Source organism: Salvelinus alpinus, chromosome 4 (assembly GCF_045679555.1).
Source record: "Salvelinus alpinus chromosome 4, SLU_Salpinus.1, whole genome shotgun sequence".
NCBI classification, from domain to species: Eukaryota; Metazoa; Chordata; class Actinopteri; order Salmoniformes; family Salmonidae; genus Salvelinus; species Salvelinus alpinus.
In genome coordinates, this window is record NC_092089.1 from 47735731 (window position 1) to 47754282 (window position 18552).

Genomic DNA, 18552 nt, shown 5'->3' on the forward strand with positions numbered 1-18552 from the left:
GAAGGCTACCCAAACGTTTGACCCAAGTTAAACAATTTAAAGGCAATGCTACCAAATACTAATTGAGTGTATGTAAACTTCTGACCCACTGGGAATGTGATGAAAGAAATAAAAGCTGAAATAAATAATTCTCTCTACTATTATTCGGACACTTCACATTCTTAAAATAAGGTGGTAATCCTAACTGACCTAAAACAGGGAATTTTTACTAGGATTAAATGTCAGGAATTGTGAAAAACTGAGTTTAAATGCATTTGGCTAAGGTGTATGTAAACTTCCGACTTCAACTGTACATTGCTTTTGTCTGGAAGGTCCCTATCTGTCGCATTGATATTCAAGTCAGCCTGTCATAAGGATGTCGGACCCAAAATGAAGTTGCAATCCAAGAGAGGGTTATTTTAAGAGGTTTGTGTAATGTGTCATACGATACAGAAGATAATGCAGTTGCCTCTCATGACTTTCTTTTCTTTGTCCCATTGCATTTCATTCTTGTTCTACACAGTATGTCGCAAATGTCATATCTAATGGATGTGATAGATTATGATTCTATGTAATTTCTAACTGTTAAACATCAGTGTGCAGAAGAAAGTTTTTGACAACTTAACTCTAATTGCTAATGTAAGTGACTAAAATGTAGTTCCAGTTGTAAGGGGTAGACATCTCAGAAACGTCTCTATTTCTGTACACAGAAGGTTGACACTTAGCAAGCCTTTTCTATGAGACACTGTGGGGGCACCCTACTATCTGCAAGGTAATTCAACAGCCGTGTCATAAAGACTCTTTATAGGAGTTCATTAACTACAAAGAACATTGGGATTGAATAATGGAACCAGACGCTAGGAGTCTAGGAGGGGTCGTATTGATGTTGCCCAATCATTTACGCCCACCACCGACTGGCCAGGGGTCGTCAATCTGTTTCGATTTCCATGGCACTCAGGGATGGCACTCACTGTAGGAGCTCATTGCTTTCAGGCCGAGGCTCTCTGCTTTGGTACTCTGGTGTATTAGAGGGCGGCTGTACGAGTGCACCATCTGCCCCACAGCCACATTAAAGTCAAGATAAGAGAGCAAATGATTGGGTTCAGTGGAGTCTGTTTCATGGGTCTGCACTCAAGCATACCCCTTATCTGTCTTCGTGTCTCTCATCTTTTTTTTAAATGGCAGTAAGAGGAGATGCCTGGTTAATCTCTCTCACTCTGTCCTCAGCTGTCGGCATGGAGAGCTTGGAACTGTTAGCGGGCTGACAGAATCTGTGATAATTAAATTATTTATCTTCTAACCCTTGTCTTACAGTGCCAGGGCTTGATTTGTAGGCTACAGCTAGTAATTTGAACATTAGGATTGTGTTCGGCTTTGAAGAATGTTTTTGGACCAAAATGTGTGTTAGCTAAAGTAATTTGCAAGAATGGTCCCACTGGGCACAGACGTCAATTCAACCTCTATTCAACGTTGTTTCCACATAATTTCAATGAAATTCAACCAGTGTGTGCCCAGTGGGGTACTTCGAATTAAGTACATTGATCTGTTCATAGTAAAGGTTTCATGTTTTAATCAGCTTAGTCAGTTTTGAAACACAGCTGTGATATATGTCAGCTAGTGAACCGAAATATACAATATTACAAAAGATGAACTAGAATGATAGTGTAGGTTTCATATGAAGTAGACACGGGACGGGACCCCTTTCTCTCTCTACAAGTGAAACCTTGTGGGGCGGTTATTGCCCTCTGACCCCCTTAGTCATAAATCAAACTAAATTAAAGTCAGGATCCCCAGTGCATCTGGTGCCCCACCCCTGGTAACAGAGCCTGGCCCTGCCGTTGCCCCTGCTCTCCCTCTGCATTCATCACGGCTTCTCTCTGGTGTGCTCACTCATCGGTGTCCAATGCACTGGAACACTCCTGTCTAGGAAGGCGCAACAGGCTGCCAGGCAGAGAAACCCTGTTATCAGGAGGAAGCAATGGGATTCTTCTTTACTTCAACTCAGGTTTCTCTCTCTCTGATGGATCATATGGCAGCAATTACTGTATGTTGCATGCAGAGTTAAGCCTCGTATCACTTTCTCTCCCACTGTTTTCATGAACCCTTCACTCTCAACTCACCCCAAATTCTTCAACCATTGTCCCCTGCTTGGAGTGAAGACCAAATTAGGGTTCTTTGCAAAACCACCACAGTATGTACAGTCATGGCCAAAAGTTTTGAGAATGACACAAATATTAGTTTCCACAAAGTTTGCTGCTTCAGTGTCTTTAGATATTTTTGTCAGATGTTACTATGGAATACTGAAGTATAATTACAAGCATTTCATAAGTGTCAAAGGCTTTTATTGACAATTACATGAAGTTGATGCAAAGAGTCAATATTTGCAGTGTTGACCCTTCTTTTTCAAGACCTCTGCAATCCGCCCTGGCATGCTGTCAATACATTTCTGGGCCACATCCTGACTGATGGCAGCCCATTCTTGCATAATCAATGCTTGGAGTTTGTCAGAATTTGTGGGTTTTTGTTTGTCCACCCGCCTCTTGAGGTTTGACCACAAGTTCACAATGGGATTAAGGTCTGGGGAGTTTCCTGGCCATGGACCCAAAATATCGATGTTTTGTTCCCCGAGCCACTTAGTTATCACTTTTGCCTTATGGCAAGGTGCTCCATCATGGTGGAAAAGACATTGTTCGTCACCAAACTGTTCCTGGATGGTTGGGAGAAGTTACTCTCAGAGGATGTGTTGGTACCATTCTTTATTCATGGCTGTGTTCTTAGGCCAAAATGTGAGTGAGCCCACTCCCTTGACTGAGAAGCAACCTCACACATGAATGGTCTCAGGATGCTTTACTGTTGGCATGACACAGGACTGATGGTAGCGCTCACCTTGTCTTCTCCGGACAAGCTTTTTTCCGGATGCCTCAAACAATCAGAAAGGGGATTCACCAGAGAAAATGACTTTACCCCAATCCTCAGAAGTCCAATCCCTGTACCTTTTGCAGAATATCAGTCTGTCCCTGATGTTTTTCCTGGCGAGAAGTGGCTTCTTTGCTGCCCTTCTTGACACCAGGCCATCCTCCAAAAGTCTTCGACTCACTGTGTGTGCAGATGCACTCACACCTGCCTGCTGCCATTCCTGAGCAAGCTCTGTACTGGTGGTGCCCCGATCTCGCAGCTGAATCAACTTTAGGAGACGGTGAAGCCCTTTTTGTGCAAAGCAATGATGACGGCACGTGTTTCCTTGCAGGTAACCATGATTGACAGAGGAAGAACAATGATTCCAAGCACCACCCTCCTTTTGAAGCTTCCAGTCTGTTATTCGAACTCAATCAGCATGACAGAGTGATCTCCAGCCTTGTCCTCGTCAACACTCACACCCGTGTTAACGAGAGAATCACTGACATGATGTCAGCTGGTACTTTTGTGGCAGGGCTGAAATGCAGTGGAAATGTTTTTGGGGGATTCAGTTCATTTGCATGGCAAAGAGGGACTTTGCAATTAATTGCAATTCATCTGATCATTCTTCATAACATTCTGAAGTATATCCAAATTGCCATCATACAAACTGAGGCAGCAGACTTTGTGAAAATTTATATTTGTGTCATTCTCAAAACTTTTGGCCACGACTGTATGGTAATATGCTGTTTATCAATGACTGCTATTTGATAAGTCACAACCAGGATTTTACCAAAGAATAATGGACAAGTAGCAAGTTGCTAATTAATTGAGCCAATTAAATAGACCAATTGTGACCTGTCCAGTGTGACGATATACAGTATGTTCAGTGTTGTTAGAATTATTTGGCATACTATAGGCATTGAGGGAAGTGAAGGGCCTGATAAGCTGTAGTGGACTCACTAGTAAAGCTGTGGTTTTATCTCCCTAGATATGGCTGATAATCCATTTTAAAGAGGGTAATCCTCTCGTTATTGGTCATTTGCTATGTCCTTAGTGGGGAAATGTGACCCATATGCAGCTCTCTAACACCACTGACCAACACTTATTTTCATATGAATTTGACATTTTCAGTATGTTGTAAACTATTAAGTATTGTCCTTTGAATTAGACCCAAGACCTTGAACACATCTTGGTTCGTCCTTGATCTAAGCATTAACAGTCCAACAAATATATACTTTTTTAAGGCCTACTGTAAGAATAGGTAGAACTACAAGTGCAACAACGTGCAGTGAGAGGACTGAGTGGATAGTGATTATCTTGCCTAATGCATTAGACTTGGCATGCTAGAATGGACATGCATCCAACAGTTGCCGCTCTGCCAACCTGAGAAACACAGAACTCCTTGTGATCATTATGGCCGTTTTTTCCCTGTTATTTTCTGTGGGAAACCATTATCACTTTCTACTGCATGAGCACAGGTGGTTCCTGCTACTGCTATGGTCAGTCGCTTTTCTGATTTTTACCTCTCACCGCTTCCAAATAAAGTCAATACTGTAGACCTTTTCTAACGCCTTTACACAAAAGCGTTTTGTATTTCTTGAATTGCTACACACATAAAGAAATATATTGGGTTTTCTTACACCATAATTGTCACATCTGAACCATAGAAACACAATAACTATTCTATTTCATGTGTTCCTCATAACCAAAGAATGTCCCATTGAATGAGAGAACGTCAAGATAACCCGATAAAAGTTTAATTCGTCTGTCTCTTTGAAAGGGACTTGACTCTCCGCAGTTCCATAAGAAGCTGCTCCGCCCAGGCGCCCACCATGGGATCAAACAAACAGATTCCTTTGAGCAGTACTTTGTTTCTGAAATGAAAGCGCAGCGATAATGACTTTGTGGTGGTAGTTGAAACTCTAGCCGAGCCTCCCAGTGCCAGATCTGAGGCTGTAGACTGGAAGCTCATTAGCAGTATCTCTCTCTGGCTACACTGACTGAACACAATGTAGCTTTGTCTCTATGCAGTCTGGGTCTTTGATACAGTGAGGCCCTGTGCTGAGAAAGACAATCTGACTCAGGATGGAGACACTTCAAACGAAGGCTGGCTCCACCTTTAGCTCTCCCTGAAACCACAGAGGACATTTAGGGGTTGTCCATCATCCCCCGTCATCAAGGGCAAGGACAGTCCAGTACCCATCTCCCCTTGAACATGAGCTCAATAGAGATTGTAATACAGATTTGTAGTTGCATTTCATCTTACATATGTGGTCACAGATTAGATAACTACAGGTGTAATACCACAATAGTGGAATCTGGAACTTCGCTTGGATGATTTTGGGAAGTTTTGATACCCCGCTACTGACACTTCACTTCTTCACCAGAAGGCTTTCATGCTTGTTGACATTGATCTTGAAGTGGGCCCACTCGCTCTGGGCAACACAATAGCCTGGCAGGTAACTGGAAAAACTTGAATGGGAGGAAAAGTGAATGACGCAGAAACAGGAAGGCAATTAGCTAGCAGATGGCAAAAACACTATCTGTCACCGGGGGTAACATCCCATTCCATACTGCTTGAGGTGGTGTGTTGTTTTTGTTGTATTCTGAGCTGTGGACCTTAAGACAATGACAACTGGCATCTTGATTAGCTGGACAGTAAGTGTGCAAATGCTGTCATTTAGTGCCAAAGTGATTCTGCATATGTCTGTTCTCACTAACACCGAGTAAATAATGACAATACTCAATATACAGTTGAAGTCGGAAGTTTACATACACCTTAGCCAAATGCATTTAAACTCAGTTTTTCACAATTCCTGACATTTAATCCTAGTAGAAATTCCCTGTCGTAGGTCAATTAGGATCACCACTTTATTTAAAGAATGTGAAATGCAAAATAATAGTAGAGAGAATGATTTATTTCAGCTTTTATTTCTTTCATCACAATCCCAGTGGGTCAGAAGTTTACATACACTCAATTAGTATTTGGTAGCATTGGCTTTAAATTGTTTAACTTGGGTCAAACGTTTGGGTAGCCTTCCACAAGCTTCCCACAATAAGTTGGGTGAATTTTGGCCCATTCCTCCTGACAGAGCTGGTGTAACTGAGTCAGGTTTGTAGGCCTCCTTGCTCGCACACACTTTTTCAGTGCTGCCCACAAATGTTTCTATAGGATTGAGGTCAAAGCTTTGTGATGGCCATTCCAATACCTTGACTTTGTTGTCCTTAAGCCATTTTGCCACAACTTTGGAAGTATGCTTGGGGTCATTGTCCATTTGGAAGACCCATTTGCGACCAAGCTTTAACTTCCTGACTGATGTCTTGAGATGTTGCTTCAATATATCCACATCATTTTCCTCCCTCATGATGCAACCTATTCTGTGAAGTGCACCAGTCCCTCCTGCAGCAAAGCACCCCCACAACATGATGCTGCCACGCTCGTGCTTCACGGTTGGGATGGTGTTCTTCGGCTTGCAAGCCTCCCCCTTTTTCCTCCAAACATAACGATGGTCATTATGGCCAAACAGTTCTATTTTTGTTTCATCAGACCAGAGGACATTTCTCCAAAAAGTACGATCTTTGTCCCCATGTGCAGTTGCAAACCTTAGTCAGGCTTTTTTATGGCGGTTTTGGAGCAGGTTATGTCGATTTATAGGACTCCTTTTACTTTGGATATAGATACTTTTGCACCTGTTTCCTCCAGCATCTTCACAAGGTCCTTTGCTGTTGTTCTGGGATTGATTTGCACTTTTCGCACCAAAGTACGTTCATCTCTAGGAGACAGAACACATCTCCTTCCTGAGTAGTATGACGGCTGCGTGGTCCCATGGTGTTTATACTAGCATACTATTGTTTGTACAGATGAACGTGGTACCTTCAGGAGTTTGGAAATTGCTCCCAAGGATGAACCAGACTTGTGGAGTTCTGCAATGTTTTTCTGAGGTCTTGGCTGATTTCTTTTGATTTCCCCATGATGTCAAGCAAAGAGGCACTGAGTTTGAAGGTAGGCCTTGAAATACATCCACAGGTACACCTCCAATTGACTCAAATTATGTACATTAGCCTATCAGAAGCTTCTAAAGCCATGATGTCATTTTATGGAATTTTCTAGTCAACTTAGTGTATGTAAACTTCTGGCACACTAATTGTGATACAGTGAAATAATTTGTCTGTAAACCATTGTTGGAAAGATTACTTGTGTCATGCACAAAGTAGATGTCCTAACCGACTTGCCAAAACTATAGTTTGTTCACAAGAAATGTGTGGAGTGGTTGAAAAACGAGTTTCAATGACTCCAATCTAAGTGTAAACTTCCAACTTCAACTGTAAGTTGAAAACCTATTAGAGATGGTCTGTATGTGAATTTATGGGAGAACCCCCACACTGTATTGAGTTGTGGTCAGCAAATCCTAATTTTCCAAGAACTTGGATAGAAAGTTGAAGAAAAGTACAAGGCAAACACTCCAAAACCCCATATTACTCACAAAGAACATACATGTTTGTATTTGTTGACACTTTGCTCACTCCTGAGTGTTATTTGAGTTCAACTGTCTCCTTGTCCTCACAATGAACCCCTCCGGTGGGAGAAGGCGTGGGTGGGTGGTGTTGTGATTTGAACCAGCTCTGCTCAGAACCTGTTTCACTAGAGCAGGTGCTTCCTTGTACAAAATCCTCACCAGCGGCAGAGCACACCGGTCACTGAAGGACAAACAACAGGCATGTGGAGAATGGGAACTCTATGGGCAGGAAAACCCATTGCACATAATCCCTCATCCGCTGTCGTCAACATCTGCATCGCAGCGTTTTTGTCATGTGAGGGCATACCACTGGAAGGCCCGGAGATGATCAATGATAGAAATACAGTACAGTTTTATTTTGGCATAGAATGTGACAGTGTTGTGGACTTGGTGTAGGTCTGGAAGAAATCTTCATGGTCTGTCATGACAATAGTCACGTCCATATGTCATCATTCCTAAACAAAGGTGCAAGACCAGTATAAAAGGAAGCAGTTTGATTTTGAACCACATTTGGAAATCCCTGTCCACATACCACTCAGGTTCCACACCGCCTATGGTGCTTTGAGCTTGGGGCGGCAGGTAGCCTAGTGGTTAGAGTGTTAGGCCAGTAACCGAAAGGTTGTTAGATCGCATCCCCGAGCTGACAAGGTAAAAATCTGCCGCAAGGCAGTTAACCCACTGTTCCTAGGCAGTCATTGTAAATAAGAACTTGTTCTTAACTGACTTGCCTAGTTGAATATAAAAATACATTAGTGGATGGTATCCTATTTCTGCACTGTTGCTAATGGAGAGAAGGTTCTGTTTTGTTCCCCCATCCGCTGTCCTGTCTCACAGTAGGGGGGATACCCCCATTCCCCCTTTTCTCCCTCTCTCCCCATTCTCTTTCACACTCACCCACTCTACAGGCAGAGAAACAAGAGGTGCTATAGGCTAGGGAAGTAGGCCATAACCCAGTCAATAAAAAAACATGTCCATGCAGCGCACAAGAGGCTGGTGGCACCTTAATTGGGAAGAACAGGCTCGTGGTAATGGCTGGAGCAGAATTAGTGGAACGGTATCAAATGCATCAAACACATGGTTTCTATGTGTTTGATGCCATTCCATTTGCTCCGTTCCAGCCATTATTATGAGCCGTCCTCTCCTAGGCAGCCTCCACTGATGCAGAGACAGAGCAAGAGATATGTGTCCTACCTGAACTCCAATACAAAGACATTCTGAGCCTCGGGAACCTGAGGCTCTCCCATGCTAATAAGGGAGGAGTGGAATAAGACTCTATGACGGAGTGTAATATTGTGATTATATAAATAGATCGCCTTCACACTACAACAGAGAGGTCACACTGAGGATTGTGTTATTGATCATTCCCAAGACGGTTTATTCGCCACGGACACAAGACGTGTTACGGTTCTCAGTTATCTAACTAACCTGGGGAGATGTCCTTTTTAATGGATCGCACGAGGTCTCCTTAAATGAACGTTTGAGTTATTCATTGCTTCATTTTTACAGGTCAGAGTATAATTTCCTGTTAACCCAATCACTGGACAGATAGATGTGGATCTATGGGAATGAGGCTCTGTGGTTCACATTGTGGACATTGACCAACTGAGATCTGTCAGCTTAACATGAAAGACAGGAACTAATAAACAATCTCAAACTGGTTTATAGCATGTATTTTTTTACATTACAAGTCTGCCCTGTAAGTTTAAACGATAGTCAATGCTCACAATGACTTGGTTTAGTCATTCAGAAGCGCCTCTGTGAAAACAGCCCTCCCTCTAAACAGTAATGACCAGCTGCACCTTGTAAGCAAACAAGACTCCATTCACTATGAGATAACCCGCCATGATGTCATTAAACAAACAACGGAACCTAGTAATAATAAAACTCTTCCCGATGTTTTGTTGACGTTGTCCTTACCAGTGGGTGTTAGCTCATCCACAATGGTCAAAGTCTAACTCCGAACCCGATGTTCTGTGCCATGCAGTCTAACACAACAGTCATTACATAAACATTGACTGATACAGGTACCTACTATTCAAAGATAATATTATACAGTAGGCCTCTGTCATTTTCAGTTGTCAGTATAGTACTTTTGAGTGTAATGACCCAGGATTATAACATCAGGTGTGTGTGTGTGTGTGTGTGTGTGTGTGTGTGTGTGTGTGTGTGTGTGTGTGTGTGTGTGTGTGTGTGTCTGTGTCTGTGTCTGTGTCTGTGTCTGTCTGTTCTGTGTTGCATGTCCTGTTCTTCCCATTTTATTCTAAAGTTTATACATTCAGAATGTTGGCACTCCTGCATCATTCTAGAAATCATAATCACCATGACAACCAGTTCTAAGTAATCCTTTGACAATACATGATGCATTATGTTCATCACATCTGTAGGCCACTGACTGAGCAAAACAAAGGCCACTAGACAAGACTGTAAGGAGGCCATCTTATGTGAATCAAGTGCAAAACCAGCTATGTTGAGGGTTTGTGTGTCTTCTGTTTTGTTGTTGATCATTGGCTTGGTTCTGTGTGTACAGTTGCTTGCGTGTCCACTTTCTCACTGAGTGTCATTCTTTCAACAAGCAGCTCATGACGTCTGTGGATCACATGAAGGAGGACAAGTCAAAAGAAAGTCCAGGAGGGCCAGATCAAAGGAAAGAACGGAGGGAGAGATGAAGGAGAAGGTGACAAGTGACAGCGAAGAGGGAGGGGAAGATTACTACAGAACAGAGGGAGATTGGATGAAGAAAGCAAATGCCGGCATTGTGGCAAGATTATCAGCAAGAGAGGAAGGAGTAAGGTAGTGATGGACAGAAAGGAACAGGAGATGAAGGAGGTGATGATGAGGATAAAGGAAAAGTGGGAGAAGTTACACGAACACAACGAGATAGTCTTGGCGGGATTGGAAGTGGTCCGAGAAGAGAAAGAGCAGTTACAGGAAGAGAAAGAGAGGATTCAGAAGGAGATGGAGAACATTTAAAAACGAGAAAAAGCAGATTGCGAGAGAACTGTGATTTGAGGAGACCGTGTGCAGGCGATGTCGTACAGACAGCTGTTGGAGAAAGAGGAAGAGGAGCTCAGGGAGGAGAGGTTGGAGATGAAGGAAGCTGGTGAGCACATTGAGAAGGAGCTAATGAAGATGCTACTTGAAAAGGAGGAGATGCTCAAGGAGAGAGAGAAGTTTAAAGAGAAGAGGAAGATAGAGGAGAAAAATATGAAGAAGGAAAGGAAGGTCATTGACTTGGCACATATGTTTATGAGGGAAGTGTTAAAGGCCATCGAAAAACTGTGGAAGAAGATAGAAAAAGAAAGGGGGCCTTTGAGGAGGGACAAAGAAAGGATGCTTAAAGAGAAGGAGAGGAACAAGGAGGAAGAGGGCGAGGAGGAGAGTGATACGAGTTAGTCATCGCTCATTCTACTGAACCGCAACATAAAAAACATGACTTGCAGCATTAAACAAACGCAGCATGAAACTCCTTAACCTTCCACTATTTTTGTTAACATCCTTAATAGCCAGCTCTAGTTCAATGCTAAGTTAACAGTAGATTCTTATCATCAAGAAATACTACTTTATTATTGTGGACTGAACTACAGCATGTTAGTTGCTCTCCCTGTTTTCTGGAACTACAATGCTCCCTGAGATACAGTTGCCTGGAATTTGAGGACTTCCAATGGCGGCCTTTGTTATTGGTTGAGGTGTGTAAAAGTGGTGACAGGCTGTACCATAAGCTACATTCCACAGAGCTACTGAAGAGAGAGGTGTGAGGACTCCGTGGCTGGTACAGACAGTGTGGGTCCGGTGGAGTGAGGTTAGGGAGTACATTGTATTAAATCACTGCTCTGAGTTTCCCTTAATGAAGCATAGATCTAGAATCAGTTTACGCTCCCTTAATCCAGTATATGTTAGCACGTATTACAGTGCACAAGACTGACCTTAGTTCAGCAAATTACTATAGAGAGCAGTGTTTAGCAGGACTTAAGTATTAGGAGTGGCACTTTTATGTGGATACTTCCTCCTACACCTTAAAATAGAAATGTTGCTTATAGCCCAATAATTATTCACAGTGCGGGTATCCAGTTATGTCTACCCAAAATGGGCGTCAACATGTCTGCAGGATAATCACTCCAACGGGAGGTTGATGGTCAAATTTAGGAACGCTTAAAATGTATATTTTCAGGTGATGGAGTATGTAGGCTACACACTGAACATTTGTTATTTAGTGTATCCAGTTGAATGGATGCAACACTTGCTTATAACTGAAAACGTTTGAGATACGAAGCAAGCTATTTGGATCATTTGTGTCTTATGAGGCTCCGCTGTATACTGTAATATCTGCTGTAATACAGAAAGATTCCAGTGGTATGTGGTACATATGTGTCACGACCTGATCTGTTTCACCTGTCTTTGTGATTGTTTCCACCCACCTCCAGGTGTCACCCGTTTTCCACATTATTTCCAGGGTATTTATTCCTGTGTTCTCTGTTTGTCTGTTGCCAGTTCGTCTTGTCAAATCAACCAGCGTGTTTTTCCGTGCTCCTGGTTTTGACCTTGAGCCTGCCTGCCTCCCTGTACCGTTTAGAACTCTGACCTGGTTAATGAACTTTTGCCTGTCCTCGACCTGCCTCTTGCCTGCCCCTTGTTGTTCTAATAAAAATCAGAGACTCGAGCCATCTGCCTCCTGTATCTGCATCTGGGTCTCGCCTGTGTCGTGATACATACGACCCATTAATATGAAAAACTCCTGGGGATTTTAAAACCGGGTTAAACCATGTAATGGTTTAATTTCCCCTTCAAAGTCATATTTTGACTCTCTTTAAGATGATCTCATGGGGATAAATCATCGAGTAATGTGTTCCTATATTTGCATCAATCCCCGATAGACTACATATCCTCTGCCCACATTAAGTATGGCCAAAGCTCCAGAACGTTCACTTTATACATTATTAATGACTTTAGAAGACACAGAGTGGCCAGAGGACTAACATTAACTGTGGTTTTTAACAATAAAGCTTACAAATAAACGTCTTTGATGTGGATGCACTGGGGAACTGGGAGAGAGTAAAATCAATAGCAGTGCAGAGGAATTTATCATTCAGCAATTACAACCAAAGCAAACATTCCCACTCCTTTGGTTTATGCCAAGTGTCTGGAGGGAATGTTTCTACTGTCAGTAGGAGGAGAAAGAGAGCGAGGAGAGAGAGAGAGAGAGAAACTTCTAGGATCTGTGGGGGGTAAACATCACTGAGTGCTATAGGGAGATATATTTGAGAAATGTGTTTTGTTGAGTTCTCATGCAGCCCAACCTCTCTTAATGCTATTCTCTTAAGGCAGTTTTAGTAAGGGGATAGCAGAATAATATTTGGTGCCTATGTGGAATTACCCCGTGAGACTTTGGGGAATAATCTACTACCAATATTTGTGTTTTGAAAGGGGGAAGATTTTTTTTGTTCAAATGGCGGTTTCACAGTTCTTCAATTGTAATCAGAAGGATTTCAATGGCTTTCTCCTTTTGAGATTATTTTCCTCTTTAACAACCTCCTTTCATTGGCCTTCAGGATTGGCAGAGTGGGGCAAAACTGACCTGTGAACTTTAGGCATGAAATTAGACTGACGAGTTTAAGTTCTTCACAGGAAGTTCTTCAAAGCACTCTGCTTTATTCCTGGTACTGTATATGTTGCCATATGTAGCATGGCTTGGCTATAATTAAAAGATACATGCAAATAGTAGAGATTCACAGTTTTATTAGTTTGTGTACATTATGTTATTCTGAAAAAGTAGTAAAATGTTTAGTTCACTATTTTACAACTTGATGTTAGAAAGTAGTCTATGGGCCAAGATAATTGAACCATGGATTATAGTTTTTCTTTGAACAGCCACTACAAACGTCAGCTAACCTTAGCCACCACAAGCTAACAAACAATGAAAGTGATGGGGGCATGTGAGTGTGTTTAAAAAATAAATAATTATCACCTGAAATCAATTCAAATCAACTCCACAGTTAGTTTGATGTTACTTAAAGGTGATTTGGACATTCTTTTTTTTTTTTACATGCTCACATGCCCCCATCACTTTCATTGATTGTTAGCTTGTGGTGGCTAAAGTTAGCAAAAGTTTGTAGTGGCTGTTTAAACCATGGATTAAAGTTTCTCCTGGCCCATATGCTACTTTAAGGTGAGGAACCATCTAACATAAAGTTGTAAAACACATATTGAGGGTTGTTGGTTTTCAGCCCAGTGGGTTTTTAACAGTAAAGGCTGTTATTTGATGCTAAACTGCCCTCTAGTGTAGAAAGGTGTGGCTGCAGATATTCTGTCTGGTCCCACTTTACAGTAAGACCAGAATTCAATCAAAGGAGCGTTGTCGACATACACACTGCACTTGACGTTTAAAGGTAAGTTACAGTTGAGCCGACATCCCAATGTTTACCATGAATATGATCTCCGTGAACATCAGGGAAATTGCCTTCAAAAGGCACGTTATCGACAGTGCACTGCGCTTGTGTGCTTTTGATTGAATCTCATCCTAAGTGTTCCTAATATGCATACCTATATTTACATGGTACTGCTTACATAGGTAGATACAGTGTCATTACATTGTAGGTACACATTGTTATACACTTGTATAGTACTCACAATGTGGATATATAGGGTTTACAATAACGTATTGTAAAGTGACTGCAACGCCTCTGTGGTGACTAATCCCCATACATCAAAATAGTTAGATATTCTGATTTCATATGATCAGATCACTTGTCAGTGTCACAGCCTTTCAAACTATTGTCATGTGAACAGCAGGGTTCCTGATATTGTGTTACTGTAAACTAGCTCTATCTTTGTAAAGTGTTAATGAGTGACTTTCATTGTTTTTGTTAGTGTGTCACAGGGATGCACCCAGCCCCCACACCCATCCCCTTTTAATGTACTAGCAAGTGATTCCTACTGTACTAATCAACACTCTGCTTAATTGTCATCATGAGTTCTCATTGTTGTACAGTGTTGTCTGTACGTTGTTTTCCAATTGTTTTACTACGGATGTCTTTTCAGAGCATCTCATTCCTTTATTTTCATATCATCATCATCATCATCATCATCATCATCATCATCATCATCACTGTGATCGTTATTGTAGTCCTCCGTCATACATTACGCATGGTGGCACCAGACTGATGGTGTAGTCTGTTGGTTTTATGCATCAAACATTCAGCAGAGGGCGCTATTGTAACTCCTATGAACACTGAAGCGAGTCCTCAATGAAGTCTTTACATGTTGATGTACAGTATGTCTGTCTGTCATTCTGTATACTATGTGCTTTAGGCATGTATTTTTGGACTCTGCTATATTATTCTCTGAAGTGTGTAATATTGTGTCGGGTTAACTTTGAAGAGCCCAATGATAAAACGTTTGCTTTTAACAAACAGAAGTCAGGGCCACTCTGCTCAAACAAAAAAACTGTTGTTTTTAGATATTCAACCACTCATTTCTACTTTTGATATTTCCCCCTTGACCAATAACAATGAAACCCAAAAAACTGGGTACTAACAGGCCATACATTGTATCAAATATAATGTCAACCCAACTTTCAGTCATTCTACCAAATTTCACTTTCCTAAGCCCTTTGAAACTGCTTTTCTGTTGTTGTTTTTTCTAGAACCTGGCACTGTGGCACACCACAGACCGCAGTAACACTTTGCGGTTAGCTCCGTGTTCTTCTCCCACAAACAACAACACTTGAGAGAGTACATGGGCGGCAGCAGCGTTCGCAGCTGCTTTGAATGCATGCTCACAGTCGCATGCCAGGCCGTCAGTATCTGCGAGCGGTGTGATTAATTAACATCCAGTTCATAACCCCCCAAATTAGCGCTAGAGCACACAGGCTAATGAGCTGACTGTGAACCTGGAGGATACAATAACCACACCACACCTCATCTATCAATACTGAACTTTCTCTTAGCTACCCAAATAGGCCCAGGCATGACTTAACTGAATCTCTCTTTCTCTCTCTTTCTCTCTGTATTTACATCCTTGATCATGGTAAAATACAGTTATGGAAATGGCCGGTGCCTTTTCTCTCATAGCCTTGTCTGTCTCACAGGCTGGTCTTTCTCACCCCATCCAACTTGAGTGACTATACCTGGCCAGTGAGCTCACCAGTCTCAGCCAGAGCCCCAACCAGCACGGTCAGTGTCAAGCCTTGTGGCAGTAACGACAGCTGTACAAACTCATTCGGTGTAGTTCTTATTTCTTACGCACTGCAAACAAACCAAATGCATTATTTTGCCGTTCAGTCACAATCTCCTGATTGTTTTCTGGTGGACACAAAACAAACATGTTACCTAGACAGAGCAGAATGCACGTAACTGTACCTTGTTAGCTCTCAGAGACCTCGCTAACCGCTAACCCACTTGGCCTGTAAGCCACATGGTCCCATCCCGAGCTGCCGGCCGCTGTTGCCGCGGGTGATGATGAAGATGTTGGCACAAGCAACAGAGACTCAGGTGCCATCTCCAAGGGAACCAGCATGCACTGTGACAATGTGATCACCTCTCAGGCGACTGACACCTGCTAACCCCAGCCTGCGAAGCTGCCCAACTGGAAGCAGATTGATAAGGCTGTTGTATGAATGACACAATGCCTTTTATGACAGGTTATGAAAGGTCATGACAAGGGAGATAAAGACAAAGGTTATGGTAAAAAGACTGTGTACGCTACTTTATGTAGGAATGACGATGTAGGCTACTTTAAGTAGGAAAGACTATGGGATACTTTATGTAGGAAAGACGGATACTTTATGTCACTTACATTTATTATGATAATTGACTTAACACAAAGTTCTGCATTTGATTATCATTATCTCATTGTTGCTTCAGTTTAATATGTTTAAGAGGTTTTACTTGGGTGATTTTCCTTGAAACTGTTGACCACGGTTAGTATATAAAAATAAAAGTCTCTCTCTCTCTCTCTCTCTCTCTCTCAAAATCTAACTCTAACTCCAACTCTAACTCTCAGTAATGTATTGGGTAAAACACTAACTTTTGGGGATCATTGTGCCTTCTTCAGGGTTAGTATGACACTTACGTAGGATCCATATTTGGCAATATCATAAGATGTCAATTGAGTTTGTAAGCTTTTCTTATATGATGATATATTGTAAAGTTTTCCAAGTTGGAGCTGAAATATACCCAGGCTCTTGAGCTCCTGGGTAGCTCAATCAAGTTAATTAGAGTGCAATCATCGCTTTATCATTATTTAACATTTTCCCTCTTTGATGTTGATGTTTCGGGTTCATCCCTCCCAGCTAAGTACTGTACACACTCCAAGCTTTTTCATATTTAGGTGATGTCCCCCTGAAGGAGCTGTTTGACAGGGCTCAACTCCATGTAAACAGAATCAACTTTTTCTTTCCTTGTTAAGCCTAGGATATATTCTCAAAGGAATACAGCCATGAAATACTGCTGGCCCATATCAAACGTATTACTGTACAGTAAAAATCAGGCATAAAATGTTTATACTACCAGAAACCAGCAGTATTTTGTTAAAGGCTCCCAGTTTATTCATAGACATGTTATTTTGAATATTGGTCATTTATGTCATATAGTGCATTTTCCCAGGTCAGACAACCTCAATAGCTCATTGCTAAATGGAAGTCCTTTAAATGTTCATTGGTTCATTAGATATGTGTGCCCATTTTGATTGGTAAAAGCATTCACTGGGCTTTTTCTTATTGGCTCTCCCTTATGGGCCAGATGACCATTAAGCATCCATGGGTCCAAGCCTTTTCATTACCTATGTCACACGTCGCCACCGACAACAACAACAAGGAGTGAGAAAGGATTTAAGCTCCCTCTTTAAAAGTGTAATGCTATATTTATAAGCCAGTATTTATAAACACATTTGCATATATCAAGATGAAAAAGTTGTTTGAATTGGGGGCAATTTGCATTTGGTGAAACATATGGCGGAGCCGCGGAAGCCATGGGCCATGCCTTCATTACCCGATCTTCGTTTCATCAGCTCCTCGCTCCCCCGCTGAGCCTCCCCACGGTGTCGCCTTCTGTCCCCGAGGTTCCAGTGACAGGGGACAATATGTCCCCAAGGTGAGGAGCAGGGGGAAACCGTGCGCGCCGCTTCTCCAATGATTATTTAATCAGACTTTTCACTCTGGATCTTAAGAGAGGCACAAGGGGAGAGAGACAGAGAGGTACAAAGTGGTGCTTATTACCCATTTGTTCAATGATGGGAGGAGGACGAGGGGAGACGAGGTGATTGGTGATTCGTTAACGTGGAGAGAGGAAAGATGAGAGAGAGAAGATGGAGAGAGGTTCATGACAGAGAAAGAGGAGGGTGAGAGGAGAATATAGTATCCAATATAGTAGAGAGGAGAAGTGAGAGGAGAATATTAGTAGAGAGGAGAAGTGAGAGGAGCGGAGAGATGGGGACAGTTGATAAGAGAGGAGAAAAAGTGCAGTGAAGAAGAGGAGAGCAGAAGTGAGAGGAGAGGAGGAATGAGAAGGGTGAGAAAGGAGAAGTGAGAGTAGAGGAGGGCAGAAGGGAGAGGAGAGGGGGGGGCATGCAGGTGAAGTGCCGGTTGGCAACTTGGCACTTGCCCATCACGGCTGGCTGCAGCTCGACGTGCCACTCGCGCCACATTTGCATGTGCAAAAAGGGCTTGTGTTGATCCGTTGCGGTGGCAGTCTCTCTCTCTCTCTCCCCTCCTCTCCTCTAAGCGTGTGTGGTTGTCACCGCTTGTGCTGTGTGTAAGTGCTTATGAAAGGGGCTCATCACAACTCTCTTTAGCTCTGATCTGATGTGTTTTGACAGGCGATACCTAGTCTGGTCGCATCTTTTCATGACTTCAGGTTATTTTCAGTCACTATCTGGAGCCCGAGTGCACAGTCAGGGAGGGCAGAAATAGTACAGGTCACAGTTGTCCGTCACGGTTTCTCTCCTCAATGTTTGTCTTGCTATTTCCATAGTTGATTACATTTGGATGCTGCTGGATTTAGAGCAAGGTGGCTTTTACTGAAGACTACTTTTAGTCAAATATGGTGAGGTGAAAGACCTGTTTAGCAGATTCGCTGTTATTCCATTTGAAAATGAGTGACCCATATTTTTATTGCAGAAAAATCGTTCAATTGCACTGAAATTACCAGTAGTGAAGAAAAAAAAG